This window comes from Urocitellus parryii, chromosome 6 (assembly GCF_045843805.1).
Source record: "Urocitellus parryii isolate mUroPar1 chromosome 6, mUroPar1.hap1, whole genome shotgun sequence".
NCBI classification, from domain to species: domain Eukaryota; kingdom Metazoa; phylum Chordata; class Mammalia; order Rodentia; family Sciuridae; genus Urocitellus; species Urocitellus parryii.
The window spans coordinates 160,869,748-160,889,164 of record NC_135536.1 but is presented as its reverse complement, the minus strand read 5'-3'; the positions used below and the strand labels follow the sequence as shown (position 1 = coordinate 160,889,164).

Sequence of the window (19,417 nt, the reverse complement as noted above, 5' to 3'; positions counted from 1 at the left end):
TTCTGGAGAATTTATTTAGTTGCATGTGGTTTGAGAAAGCAACATTTTCACAATCTGGGAAAGCAATTCTGGGAGTATTGAAAAGAGAGACATTAATCTTGTGATTTTTCTGTTCCCAGAGTAGCATTATCTATGAAAATGACTTGCATAAACAGTTAATATTGTAATAATATGGCAGAAAATAAGCAATTCTTTTAAACCATCATTGTATATCACTAAAGATACATGCATCTAGAAGTTATACGTAATTTGTGGATTTTCTAAATATTTAAAGTGTCATACGTGGCTGATCTTAGTTTCAGAAATTATGTTTATTTTGCCACTAAGTTACAAATACAGCAGATAAATGAATACAAAAGTAATCTCGTGATTTACTTAGTTGAATGATATGGAACTTTTAATTTAAATCCTTGATTTCCATAATGCTAATCTGTATCTATTTGACATTACTTGCAAACAAAGAGAATAAATATTGCCATAGTGTACCTTGTGTTTTGAATGCAATAGGTTATTAAATCAAATGAGGAAACTGAAATTATTTCAAATCTTTGTGTTTGAATTTTTATATTTAAGCCTTTCTACTACTTTTAAACTCATATCAGTTTTCGGAAAAGTTTCACTGATCCCTGCCACCGCTATTTATTGTCCCCTCTTCCAGGATTAAGCCCTGCTGTTGCATTTTCACCTCTCTTTTCCTGCATTTTCACCTCTCTTTTCCACGTCCCCTTTCAATTGTTGATTTCAAGTCTCAGCTTCTGGACTTTAGAATAAATGCCTGGAAAGCAGGAATGATGTCAGTCTCATGAACAACCTAAAGCAAATGAAGTTCCTTGGTTCATCAGTCCTTCATTATTCCCCTCTCTGTTGGCTCATTCTAGCAGTAAACACACTATTACTTTTCCTTTTTTTTCATAATCTCTCTCCTGAATCCATGTCCTCCATTTCTTTCTTCCTTATAACTTTTCAGCAAAACTGCTTGAAATGGTTGTCCATACATCTTACCTTTAATGCCTCTTTTTGCATTTCCTCTTTGATGCATTGTAATAACCCATCACTCTACTGAATATGCTTTTTTTTTTGTTTTTCTTTCTTTCTTTCTTTTTTTTATTGTTGGTTGTTCAAAACATTACATAGTTCTTGATATATCATATTTCACATTTTGATTCAAGTGGGTTATGAACTCCCATTTTACCCCGTATACAGCTTGCAGAATCACATCAGTTACACTTCCATTGATTTACATATTGATAAACTCATGTCTGTTGTATTCTGCTGTCTGTCCTATCCTCTACTATCCCCCCTCCCCTCCCCTCCCCTCCCCTCCCCTCTTCTCTCTCTACCCCCACTCCTGTAATTCATTCCTCCCCCTTGTACTGTTTTTCCCTTTCCCCTCACTTCCTCTTGTATGTAATTTTGTATAACCCTGAGGGTCTCCTTCCATTTCCAAATATGCTTTTTTTAAAGCTCTGAACTTATTTATTTGTTGGTCATAAAAACTCTTATTTTTGACTAGACTCAGAAATAGAAGCTCTCAGAGAGGATAGCCTGCTTCTCTTGCTGATATTTTCCTGGCATTTTTCTTGGGCTTCTTTGATTCTCTTGGCCAAAAGTTTGTCATATTCTGCAGCCTCTTTCTCATTCTTAGTAGATTATTTCTTCAGAGTAATATGCTGGCACTTGTGTTGCTGGACACATGAAATAACTAGATGCTGAATCTTGGGTGCTGTGGTTCAGGATTTTGATCTTCCTTGTGTAAGGGTTTTTCAGACAACATATTGATGGACATTTTCCTTAGAGAGATTGAAAAGTTTGTGGATTCTACTAACTCTTTTGGTTCCAGTCAACCTGGCACAGTAGTATTCATAAGTCCAGTAATATCCTTCTCTCCTTTTTTTTGGTCATGCGCACTGAAATACTCAGAGACACTCAACCACTGAGCCACATCCCCAGCCCTACTTTGTATTTTATTTAGATCGTCCTCTCTCAGCCTCTTGAGCCACTAGGATGACAGGTATGTGTCACCACACCTGGCCTTCTCTCCTTCTTTTAGAAAACAATAACCAGGTAAAGAATGCTTAGATTGGCATCCAGAATGCAACCTCCAACAGCTTTGCACTTTGTCTCTCTAGTTGGCCTTGGTCTGTAACAGGAATACCCCTATTCAGTAGCAGGCAAACATGACCATGGGTCAAGGCACCCTGCCTCATGGGGAATCCTTGTTTGTCATTCCTGTTACTGATTCAGACCACAATAACCCCCTTCCATTCGTCACCCAGAGCATCAGCAGTAACTTCTATGGCGATATGTTATAAAAAGTATGAAGTTTGTGTTCATTGTCCATTTCAATGAGTTTCTGGCAGCCAGTAACTGAGAAGGAGATATTCAGTTTCTGAATATGCTTTTATCAAGGTCCGATGTATGCCAAAGGTCATTTCTCATTTGCTTATCAACATATGTCAGGGACTATTAATATAAGTTCCCCATACTTTCTCAAATAAATCAGCTATAACTTGGCAACTATGTATATCCAACTTCTTCCACAGAATATCTTTAGGTAGCTGTATAAATTCCCTAAAGCTGCCTTTAAAAAATACCACAAACTTGATAGCTTAAAATAATTTTTTTTCTCTCTCTCTCTCATGGTTGTGGAGGCCAGAAGCCTGAATTTAAGGTTTGCCAGGCAGCACTTCCTTGGAAGGCTCCAGGGAAGAAAAGATTCTTTCCTGTTTCTTCCAACTTGTGGTGGTTTTACACATTCTTTGTTTGTGGCTGCATCACTTCAGTCTGTGTCTACCATTATGTGGCCACCTCCTCTTTGTGTTTTTATTTATAGTTATTTATTCTTTTTCTCTTTTTTTTTTTTCTTTTGTCTCAGTCATTTTAAGAATTTCCCTCATGCTACAGAGGCCCATACAAAAGCTAAGGGTTCCAAGCCCTCCAGGTAGACTCTGGCCTCCTAATAATTTAATCACAGGAAAGGCAGGTGAGCATCATGTGACCGCTTGTCAGATAAGGTAGTGGAATAAGACTGTGCTGCTCAATGACCATGAACTCCTCCAGGCACAGATGACTGTGCTCCCCGACTTACAACCTAAGGACAGTAATTGTTTCTTCTCTATTAAGAAAAAGAAAATCAAATTTCTCCTTGGTGGAGTAACCAACCATGCCTGGGTAATAGGAAGAAAGCTTTCCTACATTTTTGATACTCAAAGTTGGATTCCCAAAATCGTGATAAACATGAAATATGTAGCTAAGCAGGCTCCAGTGAATCTAGAAATACCTCTGCATGGTTAGATCACATGAGAAATTGTGCTTTCTATGTACAACCTGGATGTGATCAGTTTCAAAGTTAATCTCATGGCATCCATGAAGTCTTCTAAGGTCCTCTTGACTTGTACTCTGACTTTCAGCCAAGGTCCTAAAGGGATGTGATTAGGAAGGTAACGGCCACACCAAGATCCACATTTGAGAAGAGAGGCTGGAGAAAGGAGTCAAAGCAGAAAGTCCTGAGGCCACCTAAGGAAGGTCAGAAGCCTGTTTGCTCTGCAGCCCCAGACCCCAACATGGAGACATCCAAATGTCTTTTCCAGCTTAGATTGTATATGGAAAGATCAATCAATGGAGGGAGAGAAAGAGGTGGATGAGACAGGGAAGAAGTTTTCATTCAGGTTTCCAAGGAAAGCTCTTCAGATGGATAGAAACTTGGGCAAAATTCAGAAACCCATAAATCAATGCCCAGAATGTATGAGTTACCAGTTTTCTATTCTCTGAGGATTCAAAAATGAAGTAGAAAGGCTGAGTCCAGTCCAAGCCTGGGCTATCTAAGTCTGTTTTCTGATTTTGGCATTGAAATGGTACTTTTCTTTCCAGGCTTCCTTCCTCCAAAATGGAATGACTGCAGGGAAAGGGTTATTACAGCAGCATTGCCTTGGGGTGAGTGGCTTCCTGGATCAGAGTTAGATGACCCTGTAGATGACCATAGGAGTGCAGGGTCCTTGCATTCAAAGATCCAGCAACAGAGCACAGACCCCTACTGGCTGCTAGAGACTAGAGCGGACTTGCCAGGATGCATGCTGAGGCCAGCATCTATGTCTCCTGTGCCTCATGGGCGATGAGGTGGTTTCAGCAGGAGGGTTTAATAGAATTACTTTCTACTCTATTCCTACCACTTCTTGTAGAGCATAATACCAAGGACTATGGCAAATACAGAAAAAAACAGAGATGAAAATACAATGAGGAAAAGGGCCAGGCTACTCATGGGTGGCACTGGAGTACTGTGTGGGACCATTTCATATTGTCCACAGAAGTCAAGAACATATCTTGATGTAGCTTCTCCTATTCTGGGGTGCTCTCCACTGTCAGCTCAAACAATTTCAGGGAAATGATGTCATGATCATTTGAGAGATTTCCAATTATGAAGTTGGTGTCATACTCTGGACACCTCAGATATCCATCATTATCCTCAGTTGCCTCTTGACATAACAGATCATAAGGAAGTGGTCATAACAGATATTAAATAAAATGACTGCATAGTCCTGTTCTCTGTGAGCCACCCATCTTACTCATGATCAGAGCTATGGGAACCATTGCTCACCATGGCTGAGATATAGGGGAATACTCACTCTTGCTGCTTATCTTTATTGGGGTCATGTTTACAAATAATTCCAGCTCCACAAATTGTGCATTTTTCCTTAGTTGTATTTGATAGATCAGATTGTTGAACAATCCTCAAGCATATTCTTCTTCTGTTGTCCATTGATCTTGAAGTATACTTGCAACTCTCAGTCTCTCAGGAAACTTGGTACCAGGTTCCATAAACAACAACAACAACAACAACAACAACAAAAACAGGTCTTAGCTGTTTACTTTGCAAATCTGGAATAAGGCAGATATACTGGATCATCATCATGGCATTGCCCATCAGATTTCACAGTGAGGAACTGCCTGTGCCCACATCATGGTTCCTGCCCAGACCCAAGGAGAAGGAGTATCATTCTGGACCCATCCTGATCAAACACTACAATCACCACTGCTACCATCCAGAGTGTCTCAGAATCACCACCATCTCTTCCCCTGATGTTCTTTCATCTCTCTGTGTGTCATCTGATTTAGGGTCCACACAAATTATCTAGGATAAAGTCATCTCAATATGTTTGTACCTGCAAAAACCATTTTCCCCCCAATTAAGCTTACATTCAAAGTTCCACGGATTAGGATATGGACATACTTTTGAGAGTTCATCATTCCACTCATGGAATGATAAGATTCAGGATGATAATTTAACAACTAATTAACTTTGTCATTCAATAAATAGTTATTGAGTACCTTGTATGCATCAGGCACCAGTCCAGGATCTGGAAAGAATGGTAAGCAAATTCTTCCTCTCATGGAGTGACAACCTAGTTATGAGAAAATGTATTTTAAAATATTATTTAAAGTAAAAAACACCAGTACATTTCTTAAACTCATAGAAATAGTTTCGAACTTGTAATTAAGCTGCTAAGAGTAACAGTTTTATAAAACCCAGAATATGAAACAATCATTTTCCGGTTCATTCATTGCCAGACCAAGATATCAGATGCTTTTCCTATGTGCTAAAGTGAAAGAAAAAATTGAGTGCCAAAAGTCTGGTTAAATTTATATTTATCTGTTGACAAGTGTTACAAAGCCATGCATGTAGTGTGACTATAAACCCCCTGAGTAAATAAGAAAGTGATAGCAGGATGAACTTGATTTCCTTCATTAGTGTTTTATTTATACCACATTATTAGCATAATTAAAATAAATATAAGCATCATACCAGCTATACCATGAAGCCAAGTTTGAATTAACTTCTGTTTCTTAAGGATTTAATTGTGCTTTTTTTCTCTGTTGTCTCTAAACTAAGTACATGCTATTATTTTTGGTTAACATTGTATGCCTAGGCAATTGATACCCACCCCCAACCTCATTATCCATTACCTTGTGTTGTGTTAGTAAACTTTTGTATGTATACTTCCTAGTAGTCAATAAATATTTAAAGGGAAAGGTCATATATTTTCAGGTTTGTTTCCCTAGCACTTAACATAGTATATGACATGTAGTGGATATTCAAAAGACAAATTAAAATTAGTCAACTATCAGCCTGGGAGCTATCAGGAACAGGACTGCTTGATGCTGAATGGCCAAGCTACATTATCAGTCGATCTGCGATTGAATCCTTCTGTATCAGTTTAACTAAATCAATATCCTTGCCTGTGAAAAACAAAAAATAATAATAATGAAGGTCCTAAGAGGCCATGGTATTTGCAGAACACAATGCCTATTTCCTAAGCATACACTTATTATGTACCTAAATCTTAGGAAGCATTCAATAAATCTTAGTCATTAATACTGCTCAGTTTATATTCTTCACATTATTATTTTAAACATGTGTCCTGACAAAGCAATGGATTCTCACACAAATAGCTTTTAATTGAAACATATGGAAGTTTCCATTTGGCAGGACCTAAGGTTTAAAATTATAGGCAACTTAATTATTAGAAAGCATAATTAACGGTTCCAATTCTGAATACCATTAATTATGATATTTTAGCGACATGACTTAGAAGAATTAGCTACATGAGGCACACATATTTATAAAAAGAAAAGTAAGTGGTGATTTTTTAATTGTTTTTCACAAGCTACTCTCTTTGAATGGATGCCATCCTTCACTTTTCCCAGTCTTTAATACTTCATATCCAGCAATTCATTATGTTTTAAAAAGGTTTTCTCATTAAGTATTTCTTATATGCCTCTCTACTTTCTTAATTTGTCAATCGTCTCTTTATCACTTTCAAAATTGAAGTCATAGAATTTAAGCAATGAATAAAAATAGTACTTATGTAAATGAAATTTGCATTTATATTACTATATTTAAAATATATGAATATATTTTTTAAAATTTTGCCCATTTAAAATGTTAAGTTTTCATTTCTAAAAATCATATTATTGAGAAATAAAGATTTAAATATATTTTGAGAATAGTCTAATAGCATTATTTAAAAGTATATATTTCAATATATACTTAAATATAATACGTTTCATATAAACGTATATATTTTAAAAGTACACACACACACACACACACACATGCTTACACATACAGAGAAAGAGAGAGAAGCAGCGTTGATACATGGTTATAATCATATTCAAGAGTCAGTCTTCCAGGATTCAAATATGGGTTCTGCTGCTTAATATCTGGATCCCTTTGGGTAGAATACTTAATTTCTCTATGCACCATTTTTCCCCCATCTGTACAAATGAAGATAATAATGTTATTTACTAGCAAGTTGTTGGGAGAGTTTAATGAGTTAACTCATTAAAAGTAGTCAGAATAGTGCCAGACTCATAGAAAAACTGAATAAGTACTATTTCCAAATTACTAAATGAGAAAAGGGAAGAGGTTTTTGGTTTGAGAGGGCATCATGAACATGTCACAGAAGTAGGAAGTCATAGCATTTTTACACTGGTTAGTAATACTGATAAAGGTGGATGGAGACAATGAGTCTGGGGCTATGTTTTAGTGGTTCCACCCTCAGCATCCCAAAGGAGAGGCCATGATAATGCCATATACCTCAGAATATTGCTGACCTTTTGTAGTTCCTGAACTTCATTCTATAGACAAAAGGAGAAATATTGAAGATACTACACAAGCTAATACATCAACTTTTGCATTGAACCTCCTGGGATTGGCTTCCAGTTCTTTCCTGAATTGCATCACTTAGGAAAAGAATAATGACTCTTATAGAGTATTGTGAGGATTAAATGGTATACAATAGCTAATATATTTAGAATATTGCCTGACTAATAATAATTGCTCAATAGAAATTAAATATTATAAATTTTGAGTAGAGGAGTATGATGTAATCACATGTGTGGAACATTACCTGATTTTTGGTAAAGGAAAGTACTTGATCTTCTATGTGATGACAGAATGAGTTTGTAGAAGAGCTATGATTAATGAGCCTCTCACATTTGAGCTACTTTCCTATAAGGTTGGCATGGCTGTATTGGTGTGGCAAAGGAATGTAAAAGTTATGGCAAAAGCTTCTGAGCTTCAGGGGTCACTGTTACCATGGGACCAACAAGCCTCTGTTGGGCAAGTAGGGAGTCCAGAGAATGAGTGGAGGAGTCCACAGAGAAAATTTCCTATATTCCATCAAGAGCCTATGTAAATAAAGATTAGAAAAAGGTACCTCTTCCATGTGGCAGGTATAACTCTGTAGCAGGGCACTGGTTAGGTAAACAGAGCCCATGACTCACCACCCTCTTGGCCAGATCTTTTGAGCAGGGCACAACCTGAGCAATTATATTTCTGTACTGGCCAGAGAGCAGTTATGACCAAGTTCGTTCTGGCCTAGCTAGAGAATATGTGTATTATTGGTATCTACTCATCTTTTGAATTTGGAGACATCTTATGATTTGTGTTGATAAATAGAATGTGGTGGAAATAACTTTATGTGACAAATAATGCTAGGCCTTAAGAGACCTTTCAGCTTTGATTTACCTTCTTGAAATTTAGCACTGTGATCTCTATGTAAAGAACTCTAGTCTAGCCTACTGGAGGGTGAGAAGCCATGGGAAAAAGAACTGAAGTATCCTAGCTGACATCCAGATTTCCTGGCAGCTATATAGATATGTGTGACCCCAGGAAAGATCAGAACAACTAACTAGTCACAGAATTGCTGATCCACATGATGTTCAGCAATAATAAATACATTTTGCTCAAGTTTCTAATGTTTGGGATGGTTTATCACCTAACAGTAGATAATTGATACATCTGTGTAGGCCAGAAGGGAAGGAACATAAGTAATTCTCAATTTGTAATTTATCTCTGGTACTTACATTCTCTCAGCTTCCAGTATCATTTCCAATGATAAAACACTGACTCAGATCATCACCTTTTCCTGAACAGAGACATTATTGCATTATATAGATCAGTTTGGTCCGTAGGAGCAGAAACAATGACTATAGAGATTTGAAGGATACTTTATGATGTTCACATGACCCAAAAATGTCTGTGGGCTTATTGTCTTTCTGATTACTCTGTGCTTTATGCAGGCTACAATAAAAGATTCAGAAATATTAAAAAATATTAAGATCCTGGCTTTTTCTATTATCACTGAGCAAGTGCTCTCTTACAATATTGATAGTAATTTATGTGTTTGAAAGGTAGTGACTTCTAAAAACACTAACTAAACTAGCAACTCGTGTGTAATGAGGAAATAACATAGGAGGAATCTTAACTAAGAAATATTAGAAATAAGTGAAATAACATTTAAAACTGGAAACATAAATAAATTATATTTAATAGGGAAAATTAAATGATTAGATGAATTTTTGCATTTTGGCCAATTTTACTGTCTTAAGATTCCATAAAAGTACTTATTTGCTCTTATGTTCCAGTGATTTTTCTTTAGCTGTAAGTTACAGAACCAATAATTTTGATGCCAATGGGAAAAAAAATGAAGACACTTAAGGAATCTTATAAGATTCCTTCTCTTTCCTTTCCTACTCCATTTTCTTTCTTTAAACCCAGAGTCTTTGCTGGAAAGGGAGGGAACAGCAAATGCTATCTGCATTCACACTAGATTCCTGCTGGAACTTCCATTCTGATCTTGAATGTTTTCATTTTGTTAGAGCAGAGGGCCAGGCCCAAGCAGTCTACTCCAGCCTGGACTTCTTGGTCCTTCAGGATAAAGTGTCACTCAGGTCCACAACACCCATATCACCACATGGAATGACTTAAGAGTAAAAAATGAGAGCTACATGGGGCATGGTGATATGGACCCTTCCATCCAAAATCTACATTCTGGTAATGTGGCCCCTCAAATTTAGAGTTCTTTCTTGCTAAAGATAAAGGGATAGGGATAAAAGGGCTGGACAGAGGCTGGGATGGAAATAAGGAAAGATCTTCTCTTATGAATTAAATGAAGAGGATATGGAGTCTGTGACTTATGCTCATCATATGGTACCACACCAGAATGGGTAGGTTATGAGGAAAAAAAGTCAAGTCAGTTCAGTTAAATAGTAAGTTAAATAGCAGAGAGTTTATTGTGTCATAGTTCTACTAGATGGGAAAATTACTGACTTGTTAAAGTCAAATCTTGTTACCCACAAAATGGGAATAATCATAGGACATGCCTTACAGGATTATCAGCATTGAATAAAACAATGCATTTAAAGCATTCATTGCAGCATGTAATAGATAGTGCTCCCTAAATGGTAGCTATTATTATAGTACAACTATTTTGTTCTGATAAGCAGCAGAAATTTTAATTTTATATAATTTAGCATAATTTGATTGAAGCCACAACTAGCCAAATCTCACTACTTTATCAAAAAACTATAATATGACTAATAAGATTTATGTAATATTACTCGGCTTTAAAGAAGAGTAAAATTATGGTATTTACCAGTAAATGGTTGGATTTGGAGAATATCATACTAAGCAAAATAAGCCAATCCCACAAAACAAAAGGCCAAATGTTTTCTCTAATATGTGGATGCTAATTCACAATGGGGGACATTAGGGAAGAATAGCATTACCTTAGAGGTAGAGGGTAGTTATGGGAGGGAAGGGGAAGGGATGTGGGGATAGGAAAGATAGTAGAATGAAACAGACATTATTACTGTATGTATATATGTGACTACATGACCAATATGATTCTGCAACATGTACACTCAGAAAAATGAGAAATTATATTCCATTCTATGTGTGATATATCAAAGTGCATAAATGTATTCTACTATCATGTGTAACTAATGGATGGCACTAGAGCAGATTATGCTTAGTGAAGCTAGCCAATCCCTAAAAAACAAATACCAAATGTCTTCTTTGACATAATGAGAGCAACTAAGAACAGAGCAGGGAGGAAGAGCAGGAAGAAAAGATTAACATTAAACAGAGACATGAGGTGGGAGGGAAAGGGAGAAAAAAGGGAAATTGCATGGAGATGGAGGGAGACCCTCATTGTTATACAAAATTACATATAAGAGGTTGTGAGGGGAATGGGATAATAAACAAGGAGGGAAATGAATTACAGTAGATGGGGTAGAGAGAGAAGATGGGAGGGGAAGGGAGGGGGGACAGTAGAGGATAGGAAAGGTAGCAGAATACAACAGACACTAATATGGCAGTGTGTAAAAATGTGGATGTGTAACCGATGCGATTCTGCAATCTGTATTTGGGGTAAAAATGGGAGTTCATAACCCACTTGATTCTAATGTATGAAATATGATATGTCAAGAGCTTTGTAATGTTGTGAATAACCAATAAAAAATAAAGATAGAACAATAGAAATTTAAAAAATTATAATTACTATGAAAAGTTATTCATAAACGTATATAAAATCTCAAAGACAATAATATTATTAGGGGATGTCATAAGATAGAAGCATAGAAAAAGTTTAGATGAAATCATTATAACTCTGCTAAATGGGAATACTATTGTCAGAAAGATACTTTTGTCAGGGAGCGTTATTTGAAATGTGTGCATTCTCCTGTGTTTTGAGTTGCCAGAGCCTTCAAATTGCCAAATTGAGTTGTTCCTTCTCAGTACTCATCTTGTATGATTTATATGCAGCATTTGACATGAAAATCGCAATTCTCTCCTTGAAACACACTCTTCTATGCCACCACATTTCCCTGGCTTTCCTTCTCTCTCTCTCTCTTTTTTTTTTTTTTTAAATTTCTCTTCACAGTTTCTTGTGTTTCTTACTTGTCTTCTTAGCCTCTAAATTCTGGAGTATCCCAAGGAATAACCTTTGAGCCTTTCTTTTCTAGCTGCATTAATTCCCTAGATGACCTCATAAGTTTAAATATAATCTGTGTACAGATTACCCCAAGTTTATATCTTTACTTTCAATTCCAGACCCATATGCCAAGTGCTATTTTATTTGTTCACTTGAATGTCCAACTCCACATGTCCAAAATTAGCTTCTTTATCTGTGCCCATCTGTTAATGGCAACTCTTGGTACCATTCTTGATTTTTCTCTTTTCCTCACATGTAAAATAGCTTATCAGTAAACCTCAGTTCTACCATCTGTATGTGTGTGTATACAAAAATACCTGTACATATATTGCCTGATGATAGGGATACAGTCTGAGAAATGCAGTGTTACACAACTTTGTCATTGTGTAAACATCATAGAATGTATTTACAGAAATTCAGAGGGTAGAGACTCTCCACCTGGGTTATGTTATAGTATGTTGCTCTTAGGCTACAAACCTGTAGAGCATATTGGTGTACTCAGTATATATATACATATATATGTATATATATACACACACACACACACCACACAGGTAAGATACAATAAAAATACTAAGATAGGAAATTTTCAGCTTTGTTATTATCATATAGATCCACTGTCATGATCATTCTATTATGGACTGGAAACATCATAATGTGGCACAAGAGTATCTGTCTATCCAGAACTAACCAACACATAACCACCTCCACAACCACCATCACCTCTCTCCTAGGTTATTGCAATAACCTCCTATTTCCTTACTTCTACTTTTGTCTCCCTATATACTTCCTATATATAGACAATGTGGTTTTGATAAATTTTAAGTTATATCATGTCATTTCTCCATTCAAAACCCTTCAGTGATTTCCATTTCACTCAGAGTAAGACTCGAGGTCTTTTTAGGGACTGGGTACTCTGTGTCTCTCTTGCCTTCCTGATCTCATCTCTTACTACTTTCTGACTCATTCTGCCCCAACCACACCAGTTTTTCTGTCTATCAAACTACAATGTAATCTCTGTGAAGATAGAGATTTTTGTCATTTTTTTTCTTCTACATGTAGCAAGCAGCAAAAGCAGTATCTGGCCTGAAGTAAGCACTCATTAAATATTTCCTGAATAATTTATGAACTCATCTCTTTTTGGATAATTTTTTCCTCAAAGGCCTTTATATAAGGCATTTTAGAGTTTGAAGTAATGATTTTTTTCTTTTTCTATATAATGTTATTTATTTTCGTTTTCTATCAAGATTATTGATAACTTTCCCCGATTCCCTATTTTTTTTCTGGTGCTTTCTTCCTCAGACTCACTCACCTTCCCCAAACTTGATTCCCCACATCTGTGATGCATTGTAATATAGTTTGTTTCCTTATCTAGATTAGGTCTGGAAAAATTTTATCCTTGGCCTAGGAAAGAAGAATGGAAAATTAAATTCTGATATTCAGTTTTAAAATCATTTTAAGTAAAAGGCCATAGGCAAAAATTAAAATATGTTTTGTTTAAAGTAATACTAGTTGCTATAACAGATGATATCTATAATATGAGTAGCTTAACACAATGGAGTGTATTTTTTTCTTCACTTGCATAAGGTCCAAAGTGGGGATTTCTTGTCATTGGGTTTATAAGTGGCTCTTTCTATCATGAAAATCTGACACCACACAAGTTTGCTATGGAGAAGGAGAAAAAGTATAAAGGGCTACTGTGGGATATTTTATAGGATGTGCCTGTGAATGTACATCTACTCATATCACCCTGTCTGCAGTTTAGTTAAACCTAAGTGCAAGCAAGGGTGGGGAATGTGATTCATCTGTGTGTCCAGGAAGAAGAAGAAACAAGTGTGGTGATGACTAATCCAAAGTCATTGTCATGCTTTGTACTGCCTTCCTGTCTCTTTTCACTCTTCATTGTGGATTCTCATCATGCTCAGCATTTGCTGGAATCATACTACTAAGGATTTCTGATATTTCCTGGTTATATTTTTAATTCTTACAAATATGCAAGGTCTGTTATTATCACTTGTTAGATGGGAAAATTAAGGCACAGAAAAGTTAATGTGTCTAATGGCACTAGTCAGTAAGTGTTGAAACTAAGATTTGGCCCAGACTATCTGAACTTAGAGTCTACCGTTCTAATCATGACACTGTTACCTCCCACGTTTTGAATAGGTAAAATTTTTTCTCGTATCACATTACTTCTCAAGGAGCCAAGATGAACCTGGAGAGAACTACTGACACCTTATTCCAACTTCAGATGGCCTCAGTTGATTTGCTTGTTTGATCCCAACATTTATGTCCCCAAATCTTTTAACAATAAAGACACAGTATATCTTCTGGTTTTATATCACTGCCCCCAATAGAGTTACAAAATGAGGCTAAAGAATGAAATACTTTCTTTTGCCCTGTTTGTGTAAGAATTCTGCCAGAATATTTTACTGAGGGCATTTTTCATATTTCTAACTTCTCTAATGGAAAAACATTTTACCAAAAAACACTGCAAGTGATATATTAAGTATGATAAGTATGATTAAATCTCTTGCAAAAAGAGTTCCAAAACTCGTATAAGCATTCTGTATCCTGGTACGATACCATCTGCTAAAGATATTTATTCCGGAAAAAAAAAGCCTATAAATTATCTGATACAACAGATAGTTTAATCTGTGCCATCAAAATACAATAGATAGCAGATAGCAAGATGAGTTCTAAGATATCAAGATGCAGATTTTCAAAGGGAATATTCAACTAATGGATTTCATTCCTCACCAAGGGTATTCAAAAGGGTCAAGTTGATAGCAGTTAGAAAGGGTTTTGTGAGGACAGTTTCTTTGGAAAATAGCATATGCTATTATTTACCACCAGTTACCCTCTGATAAGGGAGAGATTGTGTGTGTGTGTGTGTGTATGTGTGTGTGTGTGTTTGATGTGTACAAATACAGTGACTTTGCTCAAACCCAGGCTATAGGGAAAAGCTTCAAAGAAGAGTATTCTCAGAATTTGAAGTCTCCCATAGACATGGGAGAACACATTCATCTTATCCGATGCCTACCAGAGGTCTCTGGAAGTGGAAGACTGCCTAAATTGGAAGCTAAGTAGAGGGCACTGTCTGGGCATAAAACTGAACTCCACTTTGAATGGGCCAAAGGAGTATGAGTCCTAGGAATCAGTCCTTGGGAAGGAACAGCACTGACCTAAATAATTTGACTCCTGCCAGTTAAGGCAAATTAACTTTTGCAGACACATTGAGTGCTGGATCATCAAGAAATCAGGGGCTAGGGCATGATGATTGTTGAATCCACTACCAAAGGAATAGAACAAGTAATCCATGTCACTCTTTATAATAATAATAAAAAACCTAGAGGAGGAGGAGCATCTGAGAACTCATGAAAATGTCTGGGAGAAGCATCTTCAAGAACAAGAGTATGAAGACATTTTATGGTAGTATCAGTCAAGTGAAAACTCTCCCATCTTGACTCATTTCAGTTAGACTCCAGATGGGCGATTGACTATGGTCCCTAGGTAAGGGAAAATATGTAGTCTAATCTTTGAATGAAGATAAAATTTCTGCTGAATGTATTATACTGGGATTATGTACTAAATTGAGACTCTGTTCTGAAACTGTCTTTTTATTTCCTAAGGGTGTCCAGAGATATCATGGGCCTACTGGAGTTTTCATCCACTAGTAATAGAACCCCCGCCCATGAATGCATTTTAAAAAGATAATGGGAGACAAATCTAAAGCTGATTTTAGATTACATCCCATGATTTACATTGATGATTACATCTAATCATGCAGTGCACTGATTATATGTATAAAGAAAATGTTACTCTTAATATGGATTTTCTAATATCACCAATTCTCACTTCCATATGGATATTTGATACACCATTTTTCTGCATTTTAGAGAGCAATAGATTTATTATTTAATTTATTGATGTTTAAATCTTAAACGATTTGAGAATTATTCATACATCTATAAATTAAACACATCACTTAGAGAATTATTTCTAGGGTATATATGGAAAATTGAGATTCTAGTTGAAGAAGCTGAAAGAAGTAAAGGAAGTTTCTAGGTTTTTATGTGTCCATGGGGTTGTCTTAACTAAGTTTTTCTTTCTTGTGTATTTCCCCCTCTCATTTAGAGTCCTTAGACAAAGGAAGCATATCTGGAGTGTATGTTAAAAACTTGACAGATCATTTTTTTTCCTGTATCTCATTTGAAAACATTGTTCTAAACCAGAGGAATGAATAAATGGTTCTTTGTAGATTGGTGTGGCATTGTTTTCAGGGACTTTCTTTGATCATGCCATTTAATGGGTCAGTTGACATTTTTTTTTAAATTATTATCCACTAAATTCTTAGTATCCTGCTTGGCATGATAGGATTTGGAGTTTAGTCAAAACAAATCCAACATTTTTTTTCCTTTTTTTTTTTTTTTTTTTGGTCAGGCACTGTACTAGACCATAAGAAAATTAACCTGAATAGTTAATTCAGGCATAAAGTCTGGTTGTAAATATATATATATATATATATATATATATATATATATATATATATATATATATATACTAATACTGTGTTTGGTGGGATAAACATCAAATGTGAAGCAAAAATATCAAAAAATGAACTTGAGCAAATGAAGAATGATTCATTCTATGAAAGGATTAAATAACTAAATAATAATTGCTATCATTTATGGATATAACTAATAGGTACCAATCAGCAACTAAAGTCTAGGTCTGTTTGATTTCAAAGGCTATACTCTTATTAGCTACACCGTGACATCTGAGATTGTGAGGGATCATTTCAAATTAAAAGAGCAGTATATGTAAACATACAGATTCTAGAAGGACGTTGTAGTTCATAGTAGTCGGCATGCCTTAGAAGACTTGGAAAGATAGGAGGCATGTTGTGGGGGATCTTGAATTTCATCATGAGAAATTTGGCTTATTTAAGTATATAATAAGTAGCTTGGAAAAAAAAATACAAAAAACCCAGAAAGGACAAATAGACAATGACAATATTTAATATGTGGTAATTGTCTCAAAGAGATCAATGTTTATCAGTGTAATTTAAAAACAAATGTACTCTTATTTCAATGATGGTGTTAAAAAGTGATATAAATTTCATCTAAATCACCATATTATTGCTGAGTTGAACAGTGACTGTTTGCTTTTGTATTTATAAGCATGTCGATACTAAGTACTCATCAGATTCATAAACACAGAATAGGAGAAAATTTCATGTGTAAATACACCACTTCAGGAAGTGAATGTCAAATGATGCTAGACTGCACACACTGAACAAATAAGGTGTTCATATCAGTGAAGACAGATAAAGGATGAAAGATCCTTGTCACCTCACAGCTCATTGTACAATAGGTACACCAAACTTCTGAGGACTGGTACCAGACCCACATCTTTAGTGGGAGTAGTTGGCAGAAGCAAAAGTAGTCATACTGAATTAATGTTAATTTGAATTTTATACATTTGGTAGTTTGGATATTTAGTTTATAAATTTGCTCTGGTTCCATAATTGCACAGATGTTGTAACGCTGAAGATTTTATACCATTTTAAGTTAATGTGTATTTAAATAGGATATACTACATAATTGTACTTAAGGCTAACCTTGGGACCCAGGAAAATTTTGTTCTTTAAAGTTTGAAAAATAAGGGCTGGGGATGTGGCTCAAGCAGTAGTGCACTTGCCTGGCATGCGTGCGGCCTGGGTTTAATCCTCAGCACCACATACAAACAAAGATGTTGTGTCTACCAAAAACTAAAAAAAAATAAATATTAAAATTCTCTCTGTCTCTCTCTCTCTGTCTCTCTCTCTCTCTCTCTCTCTAAAAAATTTTGAAAAATAATTGAGGGACAATCAATCACTACTGAGAAATGTTAAGATAGTATATGAAGAAAAATGTGATAGTGGTGAGATGGAATTTCAAACATAATAAGAGAATATGCTGAAATAGGTTAAGCTTAAAGTCTTTTTGTGGTAGATAGCAAGGACAACTAGAAAATTCAGTCATGATCATATTATGTGTTGGAATATGGAAGGAGTTGATTTGCACAGGAGGACAATGAAAATGTGACTTATTTGGGGGTACTACAAAACACAGGATTAAAGGATTTGGGTGAAGGAATTTATTTGATAGGTGATTCCAGGGCACTGGAGGGACGAAGGATGATAGAGGGTGGGTCATGAAGTTACATTACCACTGTGGGTCACTAGAGGTGAGTCCCACTGGGGAAGTATGAGAGCAACTACAGAACATTTGCCTTGGAATTATCCAATCAGTGGACCAAGAGGTTGAGATATTTATACACCTACTTCCTTTTGGTTGAGAGATTTCCCCAGAGCACAGAGATTCTGTGGCACTTTTGACTTGCTGCATGGAAAACAAACAGGGTGTGAAGTCTGAAGAAAGCCTTCAGGCAAAGCAAGGCTAGTCAGAAGAAGGGCTGTGTACAAGAAGTGGTGAGGCCAAGGGAATATGGAAGGAGCATCTACTGCATTTGTTACATGATCAGTTTAAAACTTAGTTTTGTGGACTAAGGAGACTGGCAATTCAGAGAGGTTGTAAAGTGCCTTGAATTGTGCTGGCACCTTCACACTGAATTCTTACAAAAATTCTGCAGTATAGTGTTTCTCTCCATGTTTTAAAGGGCACAAAACTCACCCTCAGAAAAATTTAGTCACACAACTAAGTCATGTTGAAGTTAGAATTAGGAGTCATGTTTTCAATATTTCTGACCTGGAAGGCTCTGATCCCTCTATTTTCTAATGAAATGGAGAAAATATAAAAGAGTTCAGAAATTTGAAGGGTAGAAAGTAATAATGAATTTAGACAGTGCTTTACTTTTCATTTATATTCTATGTTTATTAAGAAATTGACTTTTCCTTATTCTAATTAATTGCAAATGGCCAATAATATTCTCAATGGTAACATGTTACATAATAGTTTCATGTTTCCTTGAGAGTTTATTCTAGAGATATATAGCATAGAAAAATCCTTAATGTTTCAGGATAGTATTCTTAAAGATACGTTTGTATTTCTGGCAATAATCTTAAGTGTTCACAGGATCAGTAATATATAATATTACTATATTATTCTTATAGGACTTTCCATTATACAAAAATAAATTAACAAATTAATTTCAGTGACTCCTTATACAATAATAATTCTGTGATATTAGTAAGGGTCCTGTTATTACCAACATAGAGATGAAGCTGATGTTCAGAAAGACACATCTTGTCTGATGTGATTCAGCTCATCTCTTATAAGAGTGTGTCTAGAACTGCATGATCTCAGTTTTTTTTTAGAGAGAGAGAGAGAGAGAGAGAGAGAATTTTTTAATATTTATTTTTTTAGTTTTCAGCGGACACAATATTTTTATTTTATTTTTTATGTGGTGCTGATTGAACCCAGTGCCTGGCGCATGCCAGGTGAGAGCGCTACCGCTTGAGCCACATCTCCAGCCCTGATCTCAGGTTTTATTTGTGGAATGCAGAGGCAAGTCCCTTTATACAATACATCCATTTGTATAAAAAGCAAACTTTTAGTACTGGAAATTTTGTTACTCAAAGTAATCCTATTGTAAATCCTTTGGTAAACCACATGGCTTGTCTTAGATCCAAATAGAAATTT

General features: G+C 35.7%; 1 protein-coding gene and 2 pseudogenes across 1 annotated transcript in view; 1 reads left to right on the top strand and 2 right to left on the bottom strand.

Moving 5' to 3' along the window:
* Macrod2 (mono-ADP ribosylhydrolase 2) overlaps positions 1 to 19,417 on the top strand; it is a 1,937,146-nt gene that overhangs the window by 428,214 nt on the left and 1,489,515 nt on the right. The gene's annotated exons all lie outside the window — the stretch shown is intronic.
* On the bottom strand, positions 1,500 to 4,086 carry LOC113189037 (small ribosomal subunit protein eS6-like; annotated as a pseudogene).
* Positions 4,136 to 7,261, bottom strand: LOC113189038 (VIP36-like protein pseudogene; annotated as a pseudogene).